The following is a 14,426-nucleotide window of genomic DNA, read 5'->3' on the forward strand; positions in this document are numbered from 1 at the left end:
GCTCCGGTATCAGAGACATCAATACATTTTCCAAAAATGTGTTTAGTTTTCATTGGGAGAGTGATTGTCATCCTCGATGGAAAGGCGTAATTCACAAAGAGCACTTAGATATGTTTCATTGTCAGGATCAAACTCCAAAGCCTTTTCAAAGCAATTAATAGCTTCACATCTCTCCCCATCCAGCTGGTGCAGGAACCCATGAACACCAAGGGCCTTGCTGTCTCTAGGATTCTTGCGAAGGCATCTTGTTGCTGTCATCTCCAAGTTTTCTCGACACTTTTTCTGTTCTATTGAGTCATAATTGACTTTCATTCCTTCCAGAAAATGGTCAATAGCATTTGAGTCTGATTTCTTATGATTTAGTTGAAATAACCCAGCCTGTAAACATATTGCCTGTTTATTCTCTGGACGTGTACCCTCCAGTGTCAGTAGATGCTTATAGATCTCCTTTGCTTTGCGATATTCTTCATTTAATGAACAGATCCCTGCAAAATCCAGGTGTGCCTTAATGGATGTTAATGGTCGGTTTTCAAAAGACTTTTGAAAATGAAACTTGCACAGTTTGATCAGTTCAGCTCTGTTTTGAGGAGCAGCATTGCGAGGACCTTTGCTGCCTGGATATTTCATCAGCTCATACAATTTGGTTCTGTAGCACTGAGCTATTTGATGGTGTAAGAAGGTAGAGCTTGGGGTAATTTCTAATCCTTTCTTCAACAGATTCAGAGCTTTTTCCACATCTCCTTCCTTTCTGTAAAACGTTGCAGCATAACGAAGCACGTATGGAAGATCAGGGGATTTCTGCAACGCTCTATTAATGAATTTCAATGCTTCTTCCTTCTGATTGAACTGTTGTAGTTTTAGAGCCAGCAGCACCATGGCTACAGTGTGACCTCGATCAAGCTCCAGCACACGTCTCAACTGCTTCGTTGCTTCACTGGGCCCATGACTCTCTGGGGTACCAGAAAGCCATTCCAGACGAAACAGAACAGTCGCATATCCAACATTCCATTCAATATTATCCGGATCTTCCTCCAGAGCCTTTTTTAAACATTCCATTGCCTCTTCATAATATTGACTCGTACAACTCAACAGTGACCAACCCTTCTCCCCATACACTTCAGGTATCATTGCTGTATACCGAGAGGCATCAGGAAATTGTTGACAGATCCTCTCCAGTTTGTCGAGGTAGGACTGAGCCTCTGTCAGTTGTCCCATGTGATAATTGACCCAGGCACGGTTTCCATAGGTGACGATGATTCTTTTTTCAAATTCATCTTTTTGATTCTCCCTCAGAATCTTTTCAGCTTCCTGTAAGTTTTGAATCGCCCCCTCATACTTTCCTTGCAGGCAGTTTACAAAAGCGAGTTGGTTGTAAGACCTGTCTCGATATTTCACATCGAGCTGTATTGAGTCTTCTAATCTTTGCTGCAAATCATCCAAGTCAATGTTTTCTTTCTGTGGCGCCCACGTGAAGTGACATTGAAGCTGATCGAGCTTCACTCTCAACAAATCCTCCCGTGTGTTACTGTAACAGAAAAAAATATCATCAAAACTCATCTCAGACTAACTGAAACACCTTCTCCCTCCATTTAATTTCTGAAGCATTCTCCTGATTCCGGACTCAATGAAAATTCTGGTCACGGAGACTTGCTCTGCACACCACCTGCATAAGGAAATATGAGGACTGCGCTGCTTCCTCATATTTGCTTCATGGTGGCTGTTGTATTAGATCCTGGCGTGGATTCGTACTTGGGACTACGTTGTTGTAGCCATCCTGGCGTGGATTGGTACTTGGGACTACGATGTTGTGGCCATTACGGAGACGTGGTTAGAACAAGGACAGGAATGGTTGTTGGACGTTCCGGGGTATAGATGTTTCAGTAAGTGTAGGGAAGCTGGTAAAAGAGGTGGGGGAGTGGCATTGTTAATCAAAGATAGTTTAACGGCTGCGGAAAGGCACTTCGAGGGGGATCTGCACACTGAGGTAATATGGGCTGAGGTTAGAAATAGGAAAGGAGCGGTCACGTTGTTAGGAGTTTACTATAGGCCCCCAAATAGTAATAGAGATATGGAGGAAGAAATTGCTAAGCAGATTATGGATATGTGTGGGGGTCACAAGGTAGTTGTCATGGGGGACTTTAACTTTCCAAATATTGATTGGAACCTTTGTAGGTCAAATAGTTCGGATGGGGCAGTTTTTGTGCAGTGTGTGCAAGAGGGTTTCCTGACACAATATGTGGATAGGCCGACAAGAGGTGAGGCCACATTGGATTTGGTACTGGGAAATGAACCGGGCCAAGTGTTAGATTTGGTTGTGGGAGAGCACTTTGGAGATAGTGACCACAATTCGGTGTCTTTTGTTATTGCAATGGAGAGGGATAGGGCCGTACGGCAGGGCAAGGTTTACAATTGGGGGAGAGGTAATTATGATGCGATTAGGGAAGAATTAGGGGGCATAAGTTGGGAACAGAAACTGTCAGGGAAAGGAACTAATGAAAAGTGGAACTTTTTCAAGGAACAAATACTGGGTGTCCTTGATAGGTATGTCCCTGTCAGGCAGGGAGGAAATGGCCGAGTGAGGGAACCAAGGTTCACGAAAGAGGTGGAATGTCTTGTGAAAGGGAAGAGGGAAGCTTATGTAGGGATGAGGAAACAAGGTTCAGATGGCTCGATTGAGGGTTACAAGTTAGCAAGGAATGAGCTGAAAAAGGGGCTTAGGAGAGCTAGGAGGGGACACGAGAAGTCCTTGGCGGGTCGGATCAAGGAAAACCCCAAGGCTTTTTACTCTTATGTGAGGAATAAAAGAATGACCAGGGTGAGGTTAGGGCTGGTCAAGGACAGTAGTGGGAACTTGTGTATGGAGTCAGTAGAGGTAGGCGAGGTGATGAATGAATACTTTTCTTCAGTGTTCACCAAGGAGAGGGGCCATGTTTTTGAGGAAGAGAAGGTGTTACAGGCTAATAGGCTGGAGGAAATAGATGTTCGGAGGGAGGATGTCCTGGCAGTTTTGAATCAACTGAAGGTCGATAAGTCTCCTGGGCCTGATGAAATGTATCCCAGGATTCTTTGGGAAGCAAGGGATGAGATTGCAGAGCCTTTGGCTTTGATCTTTGGGTCCTCGCTGTCCACGGGGATGGTGCCAGAGGACTGGAGAATGGCGAATGTTGTTCCTCTGTTTAAGAAAGGGAATAGAAATGACCCTGGTAATTGTAGACCGGTTAGTCTTACTTCGGTGGTTGGTAAATTGATGGAAAAGGTCCTTAGAGATGGGATTTACGACCATTTAGAAAATGCGGATTAATCCGGGATAGTCAGCACGGATTTGTGAAGGGCAAGCCATGCCTCACAAATTTGATTGAATTTTTTGAGGAGGTAACTAAGTGTGTTGATGAAGGTAGGGCAGTTGATGTCATATACATGGATTTTAGTAAGACGTTTGATAAGGTCCCCCATGGTCGGCTTATGATGAAAGTGAGGAGGTGTGGGATAGAGGGAAAGTTGGCCGATTGGATAGGTAACTGGCTGTCTGATCGAAGACAGAGGGTGGTGGTGGATGGAAAATTTTCGGATTGGAGGCAGGTTGCTAGCGGAGTGCCACAGGGATCAGTGCTTGGTCCTCTGCTCTTTGTGATTTTTATTAATGACTTAGAGGAGGGGGCTGAAGGGTGGATCAGTAAATTTGCTGATGACACCAAGATTGGTGGAATAGTGGATGAGGTGGAGGGCTGTTGTAGGCTGCAAGGAGACATAGATAGGATGCAAAGCTGGGCTGAAAAATGGCAAATGGAGTTTAACCCTGATAAATGTGAGGTGATTCATTTTGGTAGGACTAATTTAAATGTGGATTACAGGGTCAAAGGTCGGGTTCTGAAGACTGTGGAGGAACAGAGAGATCTTGGGGTCCTTATCCACAGATCTCTAAAGGTTGCCACTCAAGTGGATAGAGCTGTGAAGAAGGCCTATAGTGTGTTAGCTTTTATTAACAGGGGGTTGGAGTTTAAGAGCCGTGGGGTTATGCTGCAACTGTACAGGACCTTGGTGAGACCACATTTGGAATATTGTGTGCAGTTCTGGTCACCTCACTATAAGAAGGATGTGGAAGCGCTGGAAAGAGTGCAGAGGAGATTTACCATGATTTACCATGATGCTGCCTGGTTTGGAGGGTAGGTCTTATGAGGGAGCTAGGGCTGTTCTCTCTGGAGCGGAGGAGGCTGAGGGGAGACTTAATAGAGGTTTATAAAATGATGAAGGGGATAGGTAGAGTGAACGTTCAAAGACTATTTCCTCGGGTTGATGGAGCTATTACAAGGGGGCATAACTATAGAATTCGTGGTGGGAGATATAGGAAGGATATCAGAGGTAGGTTCTTGACGCAGAGAGTGGTTGGGGTGTGGAATGGACTGCCTGCAGTGATAGTGGAGTCAGACACTTTAGGAACATTTAAGCGGTTATTGGATAGGCACATGGAGCACACCAGGATGATAGGGAGTGGGATAGCTTGATCTTGGTTTCAGATAAAGCTTGGCACAACATCATGGGCTGAAGGGCCTGTTCTGTGCTGTACTGTTCTCTGTTCTATGTTCTATGTTAGTCACTGCTCAGTAACACCACAATCCCTTCCACTCACAATGTCATGAACAACAATGTCTGTTGCATTTGCCCAGTGCATTTCCCTGCTATTCTTGCATTCTAATCTGCAATAGGAGCATCCTCATTACATTGTGAATGTTAATTCTAAAACACAAATTCTTTCATTCCCAGTCAGATAGGGAGCTGCTTGTTGATGGCTAAAGACCAGAAAGTCTGTTTCGCAGTCAAGGGTGAGGTGGTGATTGGGTTTGTGTGTTGGGTGGTGGAGAACGGTTGCTCCCAGACAGGGGAGAGATTCAGGCCAAGACGCTTTATTATCAACATTATTTCTCCAGCCATTGTTATCCTTGGGCGGATAACCTTAAATGTTCACAGAAAGCTTGGGCCACATCATACACAAATCAGATATTTTCTTGCCAGCCTTTATACACTGTGTACTGTAACCTTACATTATCTCTGTCATCTGTACAGGTAATGTGTTTGCCTTCTGAATGATACTTAAAAATAAATCAGATTTGTAAAGCGACTAGGAGTATGTTTCCCTGAGATATAAACTTAAAAAAAACTGTTGATTACATTTTATGATATTAACTTAATACATACAAGATATGGAGTTTTAAAATAATCTCAGCACAATTCATAATAAATTCATCTGGGAAGGAATATCAGCAGAGCCTCATTGATTTTTGCTCCACATTGGAATTTGTGAATATTTCACTGGTCGATTTGCTGAGGTTGAATGATCTCTTTTGCTAACTTTACTGGAATGACACTACTTGTGATATAAAGGGTAAGAAACCCAATATTTCCTTGTGATAAATATTAATAATTAGTTCAATCAATATTATTCTCTCCAGAGAAACCGCCCCGTTTTCTGTCCAGAATTTACGAGATACTGCCAAAAAAAATCAAGGGGGCGAGCTTCATGCCTTCAGACAGGCGGCAGAGTCTCAACATGCCAGCAAAACCTGCTGCTTCAGAACCTGAGTAAACCTTCCTCCTAGACCACCAAGGAGGTCTCAGCAGCCCCTCCTGCCCACCCCCAATCAGAGTCAGCATTTCTCTACCCACGCCCGTGAACCTGCCAACTTGTGCCAAGGGGCAGTTCTGTGGGCAGTGCTGGGGACATTGTCAAGCTATGTCACTCTCCCTTTGGGGCTATATTTACCTTTATGACTGAGAGAGACCCCCATGACATCATGCGGGCACCCGTTATATATCCAATGAGGGGGGGAATGTCCCCAGAGAGAGTGCTCACTAATGACGTGCTAATGTATTAAAATGAGCTTTCCGCATTCTTGCGATGCGTTTCACGCCACTCCACCAGCGAGGGGCCTGGAAGATCGGAACTCAGAAACTCACCGACGCGAATTGCGCTCCCTGGACTTTGAGCCCATGCAGTCATTCCCGCAGATGGAGAATTCGAGCTCAAAATCACCCACGCAGTCTCAATTTCAGCAAGTACTTTTCCTTCACTTACCCACTTTACACTGCAACTCTGCTGTTACATTCCAAACTGCATTCATTCCTGTTCATCCCCATTCACGTTGTACTCTCACTTTGATTTAGGAATCGGACTGCCATAGTTTCAACATGCACACATGCTGAAAATCACCATTGTACTTGAGTAAACCCTTTCTACATTACCCTGAAATCGAACCTCCCTTCTTTAAAGTCCAGTAAAGTAAAGTTTATGTATTAGTCACAAGTAGGCTGACATTCACACTGTAATGAAGATACAGTGAAAATCCCCTGGTTGCCACACTTCAGCACCTGTTCAAGTACACTGAGGGAAAATTTAATATGGCCAACGCACCTAACAGCACATCTTTGGACTGTGGGAGGAAACCGGAGCACCCAGAGGAAACCCAGGCAGACACGGGGAGAATGTCACAGACAATGACCCAAGCTGGGAATCAAACCCAGGTCCCTGGTGCTGTGAGGCAGCAGTGCTAACTGCTGTGCCACAAGTCTATGTTAACTGGATGTGATTATAAAAAATAGGTGTAACTTCTTATGTTTAACCAAGTCTGATTTAAAATTAAATTTCTTTTGAATTATTAACCAGTATAAATATTAAAAGATCTACCTATTGCATTATGTTTTTCGACAATCACCAGTCTCGATGAGCGACACACCCGCTCACCATGAATAAATAATCCCAGTGCTTTGTATTTTAACTGCCTTGTAAACTATAGCAAGTTTCTTCCTCAAAACAAGCTGTCTACACATCAGTTGTCTACACATCGGTCTCAATACTAAAGCAATTCCGATGAGCTTTACCTCATAATGTTGATCAGATGAAAAATGGGTTGAATTCCTGTTCCAGCAACAACTCTACTCGTAATGGTGAGTGATCGAGGGTGTGTTATGTTCTTTAGCTCATTAACATCCAATCACAATTCATTTATGTTTGAAAATACATTTTTCATCCAAAAAAGGAAAATGAAACTGAAAATCACTGTTTCGATTCATGGAAGAGTGACATTTAAAATGTTTTGGCACCAATCTCCAAGGAGTCACTTCAGTTCATAGCTCCCTTGCAGGGTGACATTAATTTTGTTTTGGCACCAATCTCCAGGGAGCCACTTGAGTTTTAGCTCAATGACCCCGCCCTCTTTGTTGATTTCAATTCTGCCTCCTTACTCAGCCACCTCCTGCGTTCTTTTGAATACAGTTATTCTATTTGCTTCAATGGAGAGCACTGGGTGTGGATCAGAGCAATGCCCTGTGACACCATCTCACTCATGCTTGAGGTGGTCTGCTCCATTCTCTCAGGAGGTCATAGAAGTCATAGAAACCCTACAGTACAGAAAGAGGCCATTTGGCCCATCGAGTCTGCATTGACCACAATCCCACCCAGGCCCTACCCCCATATCCCTACATATTTTACCCACTAATCCCTCTAACGTACACATCTCAGGACACTAAAGGGCAATTTAAGCATGGCCAATCAACCTAACCCGCACATCTTTGGAATGTGGGAGGAAACCGGAGCACCCGGAGGAAACCCATGCAGACACGAGGAGAATGTGCAAACTCCACAGAGACAGTGACCTAAGCCGGGAATCGAACCCAGGTCCCTGGAGCTGTGCAGCAGCAGTGCTAACCACTGTGCTACCGTGCCGCTCATCATGCTCCATGTGTTTGGAAAGTTTATCACATTGTACATTCTCTGCTGCTACTCAGTGAGTAGCTTTGTCACCAATAGCTCCAGGGCCACTGTGCAATGACTTCCTGATCATAGAATCATAGAAACCCTACAGTGCAGAAAGAGGCCATCTGGCCCATCAAGTCTGCACCGACCACAATCCCACCCAGGCCCTGCCCCCATATCCCTACACATTTACCCGCTAATCCCTCTAACCTACGCATCTCAGGACACTAAGGGGCAATTTTAGCATGGCCAATCAAGCTAACCCGCACATCTTTGGACTGATGTGCCATTAATTTCACTAACTTTAAACTCCCACTCACTCTCGGGCAACACGCATTCCTCCATGCCTGCTGCTATAAGATTTTATTAATTTTTAACTCATTTTGTACCCTTTAGCCTCCCCCCCTTCCCCCTATTCCTTTTTCTCTTTACTAAGATGGCAAGAGCCTTTAGAGAATAACTTCCCTCGTTTTGATCAGATTTCTCTGAGTTGGTCAATGTGATACACGTAAGCTTTGATGAGGAGCGCATGACGTTACCACCTCTTCATTTGAGCTCATTTATGTTATTTGCTTCCCAAAACAAAAGCAGAAAATATCGGAAATTCCCAGCAGGAAAGGTGGCGTTGGTGGGGAGAGAAGCAGAGTTCATGGATCGGGTTGATGAGCTATCATCAGAACTGGAACAAGTTAGAAATTGAATAGGTTTTGAGAAGTGACAGAGGCAGGAAAAGTGGGGGCAGTAGCAGAACCAAAAGAAAAGATCTGTTCTAGGGTGGAGAGTTGGAGAAACTAAATGACTAAAGGGATTCTAGTGGAAGGCAAAAAGAGGGTACGAGTCTAGAGGAGGTGGAAATGGAAGTAGCAGAATCATCACCAACATGAACCAACATGAACCTATTGGGCTAAAGGGCCTGTTTCGTTGCTGTAAGTACTTTGTGATACTTAATGTTGTTAAATTGTCATCTGAAAAATATGGCAGTGATGGTTAAGATCTGAAAGTGATGGGGTGTGATTTTATAGCTTCGCTCATCCCGAAACTGTAAAATCTTGCCTGAGGCCAATGGACCTTCCCAATATCCATTCCTCATCCACTCCAATTCCTGTGGCAGGCAGGGCAGTAAATTTCTAGCGGTGAATTCAATGGAGAGTCCAAGAGGCTGGAAATAACTGATCAAAAGAGAAGGTGTTGTTCCTTGAGTTTATGCTGAGCTTCACTGAAATCACGATGGAGGCTGAGGACAGAAAGGTCAGAGTGTGAGTGGAGTGAAGAATTGACATGACAGCTGATCGCAGCTAATGGACTGAATGAAGTGGTTTACAATACGATCACTCAATTTGAACATAAGAACTAGGGGCAGAAGGAGGCAATCCAACCCCTCGAGCCTGCTCTGCCCTGGATCGTCGTTGATCTCATCTCGGCCTCAATTCCACTTTCCTGCCCATTCTCCATAACCCTTCCACCCATTACTAATTAATCCTTAGATTTATTCAATGTCCCGGCACTCACCGTACTCTGAAGTAGTGAATTCCACAGATTCATAGCCCTTCAGATAAATAGTTTATCCTCATCTCTGTTTTATATCTGCCACCCCTTATCCTAAAACTATGACCTCTTGTTCTAGATTGCGCTGGATTTCTTATGGTTGTGCAAGTTAGTGGGGACCGAAATGTGAACAGTGAATAGAGTGAACTAAATTGAAACAGATTCAAATGGGTCATTCATCTAGAAGGAGTATTTGTAGCCCTGGTTGATGTATCCCCAATCATTCAGGATATCTCTGCAGGAATTCCTCAGCGTAGTGTCCTAGGCCCAACCATCTTCAACTGCTTCATCAATGACATTCCTCCCATCATAAAGTCAGAAGTGCAGATGTTTGCTAATGACTGTACAATGTTCTGTTCCATTTGTGACTCCTTAGATACTGAAGCAGTCCATGTCCAAATGCAGCAAGACCTGGACAACATCCAGGCTTGGGCTGACAAGTGGTAAGTAACATTTGTGCCACACAAATACCAGGCAATGACCATCTCCAACAAATGAGGATCTAACCATTGCCCCTTGATATCCAATTGGATTACCATCACTGAATCCCCTACTATCAACATCCTGGGAGGTTACCATTGACCAGAAACTGAAATGGACTAGCCATATAGATATTGTGGCTGCCAGAATAGGTCAGAGGCTAGGAACCCTGTGGCAAGTAACCCACCTCCCTACTCCCAAAGCCTGTCCACCATCAACATGACATCAAGTCAGGGGTGTGTTGGAACACTCTCCACTTGCCTGGATGAGTGCAGCTCCAACAACACTCAAGAAGCTCAATATCGTTCTGGACAAAGCAGCCCTTTTGATTGCTACCTCTTCCACCACAGACGCATACTGGAAGCAATGTGCACCATCTAAAAGATTCACTGCATGAAATCCCTAAGGTTCCTTCGGCAGCAGTTTCCAAACCCATGATTGCTACCATCTAGAAGGACAAGAGCAACGGATACCTGGCAACACCACCACCTTGAAGTTCCCTTCCAAGTCACTCACTATCTTGACTTGCCACTATATGGCCATTCTTTCACTGTCACTGGGTCAAAATCCTGGAACGCCCTCCCTAACAGCCCCATGGGTGTACCTACATCTCAGAGACAGCAGCAGTTTAAGAAGGCAGTTAAACTAGCAATGCGCAATAAATGCTGGCTTAGTCAGCAATGTCTACATCATTAATTTTAAAAACATCATAGATCCTTCACTCACATCTTGTCCTTTCATATCCAGCATTGTTTGCTTATTCTCTCACACAATTAGGATCTCAGAGGAACGCTCACTTCTGAAAAGCGAAACTTCTAAATGCTCACACATCATTTTTCCTCAAAACCACTCTCTGAACTCATATTGCTTGATGCAAGAGCTATGAGGACTTTCCACTCAAAGGAGCAATGTACCTCCTTACCTTATCATCACAGGATGCTTGCATCCATTCTGGGGAAGGTGACCATCCGCATGTCCTTAAAGGATGAGATTGTGGGAGAAGGAGCAGGTCCTGAGCGCACATAAAGCAGAGATCCTGTGCTGGTGATTGGAGAAACTGTGTAAGAGGTTGAAGTGGAATTACAATAACAGAAAACTAGCAGAAGATCGGAAATGCTAAACATAGATAATCTAGTGCGGCATGGCAGCACAGTACTTAGCGCTGCTGCCTCACTGCGCCAGGAACCCAGGTTCAATAATGTCCTTGGGTCACTGTCTGTGTGCAGTTTGCACATTCTCCCCGTGTCTGCGTGGGTTTCCTCTGGGTGCTCCGGTTTCCTCCTACAGATTTTCACCATCTCCAAAGGTGTGCGGATTAGGTTGATTGGCCATGCTAAATTGACCAGAGTGTCAGGGGGAGTAGCAGGGTAAACGTGCAGGGTTACAGGAATACGGCCTGGGTGGGATTGTGATCAGTACACACTCGGTGGGTCAAATGGCCTCCTTCTGTACTGTAGGGATTGTATGATTCTATGATACATGTTGGGCACAAACTGACCGGTTCGCCGCACTGGTTGATCAGCGTGGCGAGCTGGGAAGATCACGGGAGAGACAAAAAAAAATGATTCGCGCCCAACATGAATCGTTTGCTATCCTCCTGGCCCTGTTTTTCTGGCAAGGTCAGCTTTGTGCCCATAAAAGGTGCGAATCCAATTTACATAAAAGGAAGATGACTTACCGGCTCTTGCCTCTGGCCTCCTGAAATCTTCCCCCTTGCTGGCGAGAATCAGTACCGGACTCTACCAGCAGAGACCAGGCTCCATGGCCATGCTGGGGGGATTGGAGGCCATTGAAGCCTTGGGAAGTCAGAGGCATGGCCGGGCAATGACCATTGGGCAGTGAAAGCCTGATAGTGCCCATCTGGTACCCTGTAAGTGCCCGGTTGGGCACATTAAGTGTGCTGGAGAAGTGCCAAGGTAATGGCATCTGAGTGGGGTTAGGACTATGCGCAAAATGGGGGTTTATGCGGGGGAGGAGAATTCGGCATGGGGGGGTGTCCATAGGCGGTCTGCCAGGAATCTCATTGGAGAGTGCTAATGGCCCGATGCTGGCAACTCCTGTTGGTGTGGGGGTCTGATGTGGCAGGAGGTGTCCTGGTTCACTTCCACAGAGCAGTCTGCAGCCGGCTTCACCAAATTACTTAGGTCCCCCCTCCCCCCGCCCCCCCAACCGGCACAAATCTCCCAGCTGTCAGAAAAACTGCCAAGAGTGCAGGAAGATCGCATCGCCAAACCCGCCCAAAAAACCGATGTGGAACATTCCCGTTTTCAGACATAGACCAAGCATCTTGTTTGTTCAAAAAGATGACGAGAAGTCATGGGGTCCTATTTCACCATTTTGATTCTAAGTGCTGGGTGGACTTGAAACTGGGAGTGTTTCAGATCCGTCTTTTAGGCCCGTTCTGAGGCACCCCCATACGCACTTTGCCTGAAAAATTATCAGTGATTCCGAATAGCACTGCAGAAGCCTGTGGGCGGGGCTTAATGCGCCTGAAACCCTGCAGCTTCGATTGCATGCGCAGAAAAAAATAACGATAGAATGCTGCTCACCTGCCACATCGCTCCCTGGCTGGATAATGCCTCCGCCTGGCCCCCCACACACATTGTCCCACCCCCACAACATTACTGACCCCTCATCCCCCCACCCCCCCGACCACCCAGACCAATCGCGGACCCCTCCCCCCCCCCACTTCCCCTCCACCGATTTCAGACAGAATGGCAGCAGATCCCTCTTCCCCTCCACTGATCTCAGGCAGAGTGGTAGTGGACCTACCTTCCCCCCTGCCACTGATCTCTGGCAGAGTGTCAGTGGACCTACCTTCCCCCCTGCCACTGATCTCAGGCAGAGTGGCAGTGGACCTACCTTCCCCCCTGCCACTGATCTCTGGCAGAGTGGTAGTGGACTTCCCTTCCCTCCCCACTGATCTCAAGCAGAGAGCTGTTGGATCCCTGGCACGTACCTCCTCACTAACTGGAGCACCTTAATCAGGCTTCCAAGGAGCATGTCTGTTTCATACCGATTCTGGATGGGCAAATGCGTTGGTAAAGGGGGAAGTACTGGTAAGGTTGGGCATGCAGCCCATTAAGTCAAATTAAATGCAGCAAATGCATTTATGGATGCGGTCCCGATCGCGGCCATTTTCGGGCCTTGTTAAAGGGGGAACCGGCACAGAGGTGGGCACGGATCACGCTACTCACCTCCTTTACCAGGTCTTCGCGCCCGAAAAAGGCACAATGTGATGGTAAAATCAGGCCCGTGATCTCCCTTTTTCGACATGGTTCAATGAGATGAGTCACTCTATCCCATTCGGATATTCTATGTAATTGATATTCTCAAGTCACTGCTTTGACTGACTGCCAAATTTGTCAAATACCGAAGCCAAGTGTGTGAGAGGATCAAAGCTGAGGATTATTGAAGATCTTTTAGGGACAGTTCTGTATCTCTGCTGGCTTCAGGTTGAGTGTAAGGCCTGGGTCAGAATTTGCAAGCTTTGTAAAAGTTTCTGTTGTTCTCCTATCCATTGGAAACATCGGGCTAATCAGAGAACACCATGGTGTGTAAGGAATAGGACAAAGTGTGTCACTCTGTGATAATAGTCAGATTGTAGGAGATGATTCCTCTGATTTGATTCTCAGAGGAAGAATAAAACTTGCGTTTCCTATGCATTTATCATTTAGGTTTAATGCTGGTGAGATATTTGTTTGAATTATCCCATTCTTTATAGGCCGAATTGTGATTGTGTTATTCTTCCACTTACCACAGAGAATTCATGGCAGCATGTAATATCTTCAATAAGCCCGGGTATGTGTTCAACCAACTGTCTCTCGCGGTATCTACCTGAAGGTCGGGGGCAGGGGCTGCCTCCTGGGCATTGCCACCTTGGTAGTGCCAGCCTGGGCCACCTGACACTGACCAGGGGGCACCTTGGAATTGCCCACTTGGCATCAGGCAATGCCAAAGCGGCAGGACCTAATGGGGCGGGGCCTGATGGGAGCAGGGCCTCTGATGGGGGGGTGCGGTGGGGGGGGGGGGGGGGGCGATCAGTGGGTGTGGCAGGTCCCGCTGCCACTCTGCAGCCGGCATCGGTGGGGGAGAGAGGGAGGCCAGCGATTCAGCTGGCCAGCAATTGGGGGCTACTTCGCATGCGCCGATCTCGGCGCTGACAGATCGGCAGATGCGCAGTGGCCCGCTCAGAACTCTGCTGCTGACCTCTCCAGTGGAATAAGTCCTGCCCACAGATTTCTGGAGTGATTCACTCTCGGGCACTCTGCAGTGCACAGACCGTGGGGAATTCATTCCTGCTGAAAAAAACTGCGTGATTTACATCAATTTCAACACAAATTCAACACTTAGAATTTTTGGGGGAGAATCCCACCCACAATTTTTGAAGAGAGACCCCCTGGATCCTGATAATATCTGGGTAGGTGGTCTGCCTTGAACATTTTCTTATCTTGAATTAGCCTCGGCGTCAAACAATAATTGTTAATAGCCTGCTGATTTATAATTGGGCCCTGATATCTGCTAGCATCTTCTGATAGAAATAGAAGCATAGAAACATAGAAAACCTCCAGCACAATACAGGCCCTTCAGCCCACAAAGTTGTGCCGAACATGTCCCTACCTTAGCGATTACTAGGCTTACCTATAACCCTCTA

General features: G+C 46.1%; 2 pseudogenes; both read right to left on the reverse strand.

The window, feature by feature from the left end:
* LOC144486232 (antiviral innate immune response effector IFIT1-like) overlaps positions 1 to 6,939 on the reverse strand; it is a 31,949-nt pseudogene extending 25,010 nt beyond the window's left edge.
* LOC144486229 (interferon-induced protein with tetratricopeptide repeats 5 pseudogene) lies at positions 43 to 1,557 on the reverse strand (annotated as a pseudogene).
* Positions 6,940 to 14,426: the final 7,487 nt, after the last annotated feature.

Source organism: Mustelus asterias, unplaced genomic scaffold (genome assembly GCF_964213995.1).
Source record: "Mustelus asterias unplaced genomic scaffold, sMusAst1.hap1.1 HAP1_SCAFFOLD_301, whole genome shotgun sequence".
Taxonomy (NCBI): domain Eukaryota; kingdom Metazoa; phylum Chordata; class Chondrichthyes; order Carcharhiniformes; family Triakidae; genus Mustelus; species Mustelus asterias.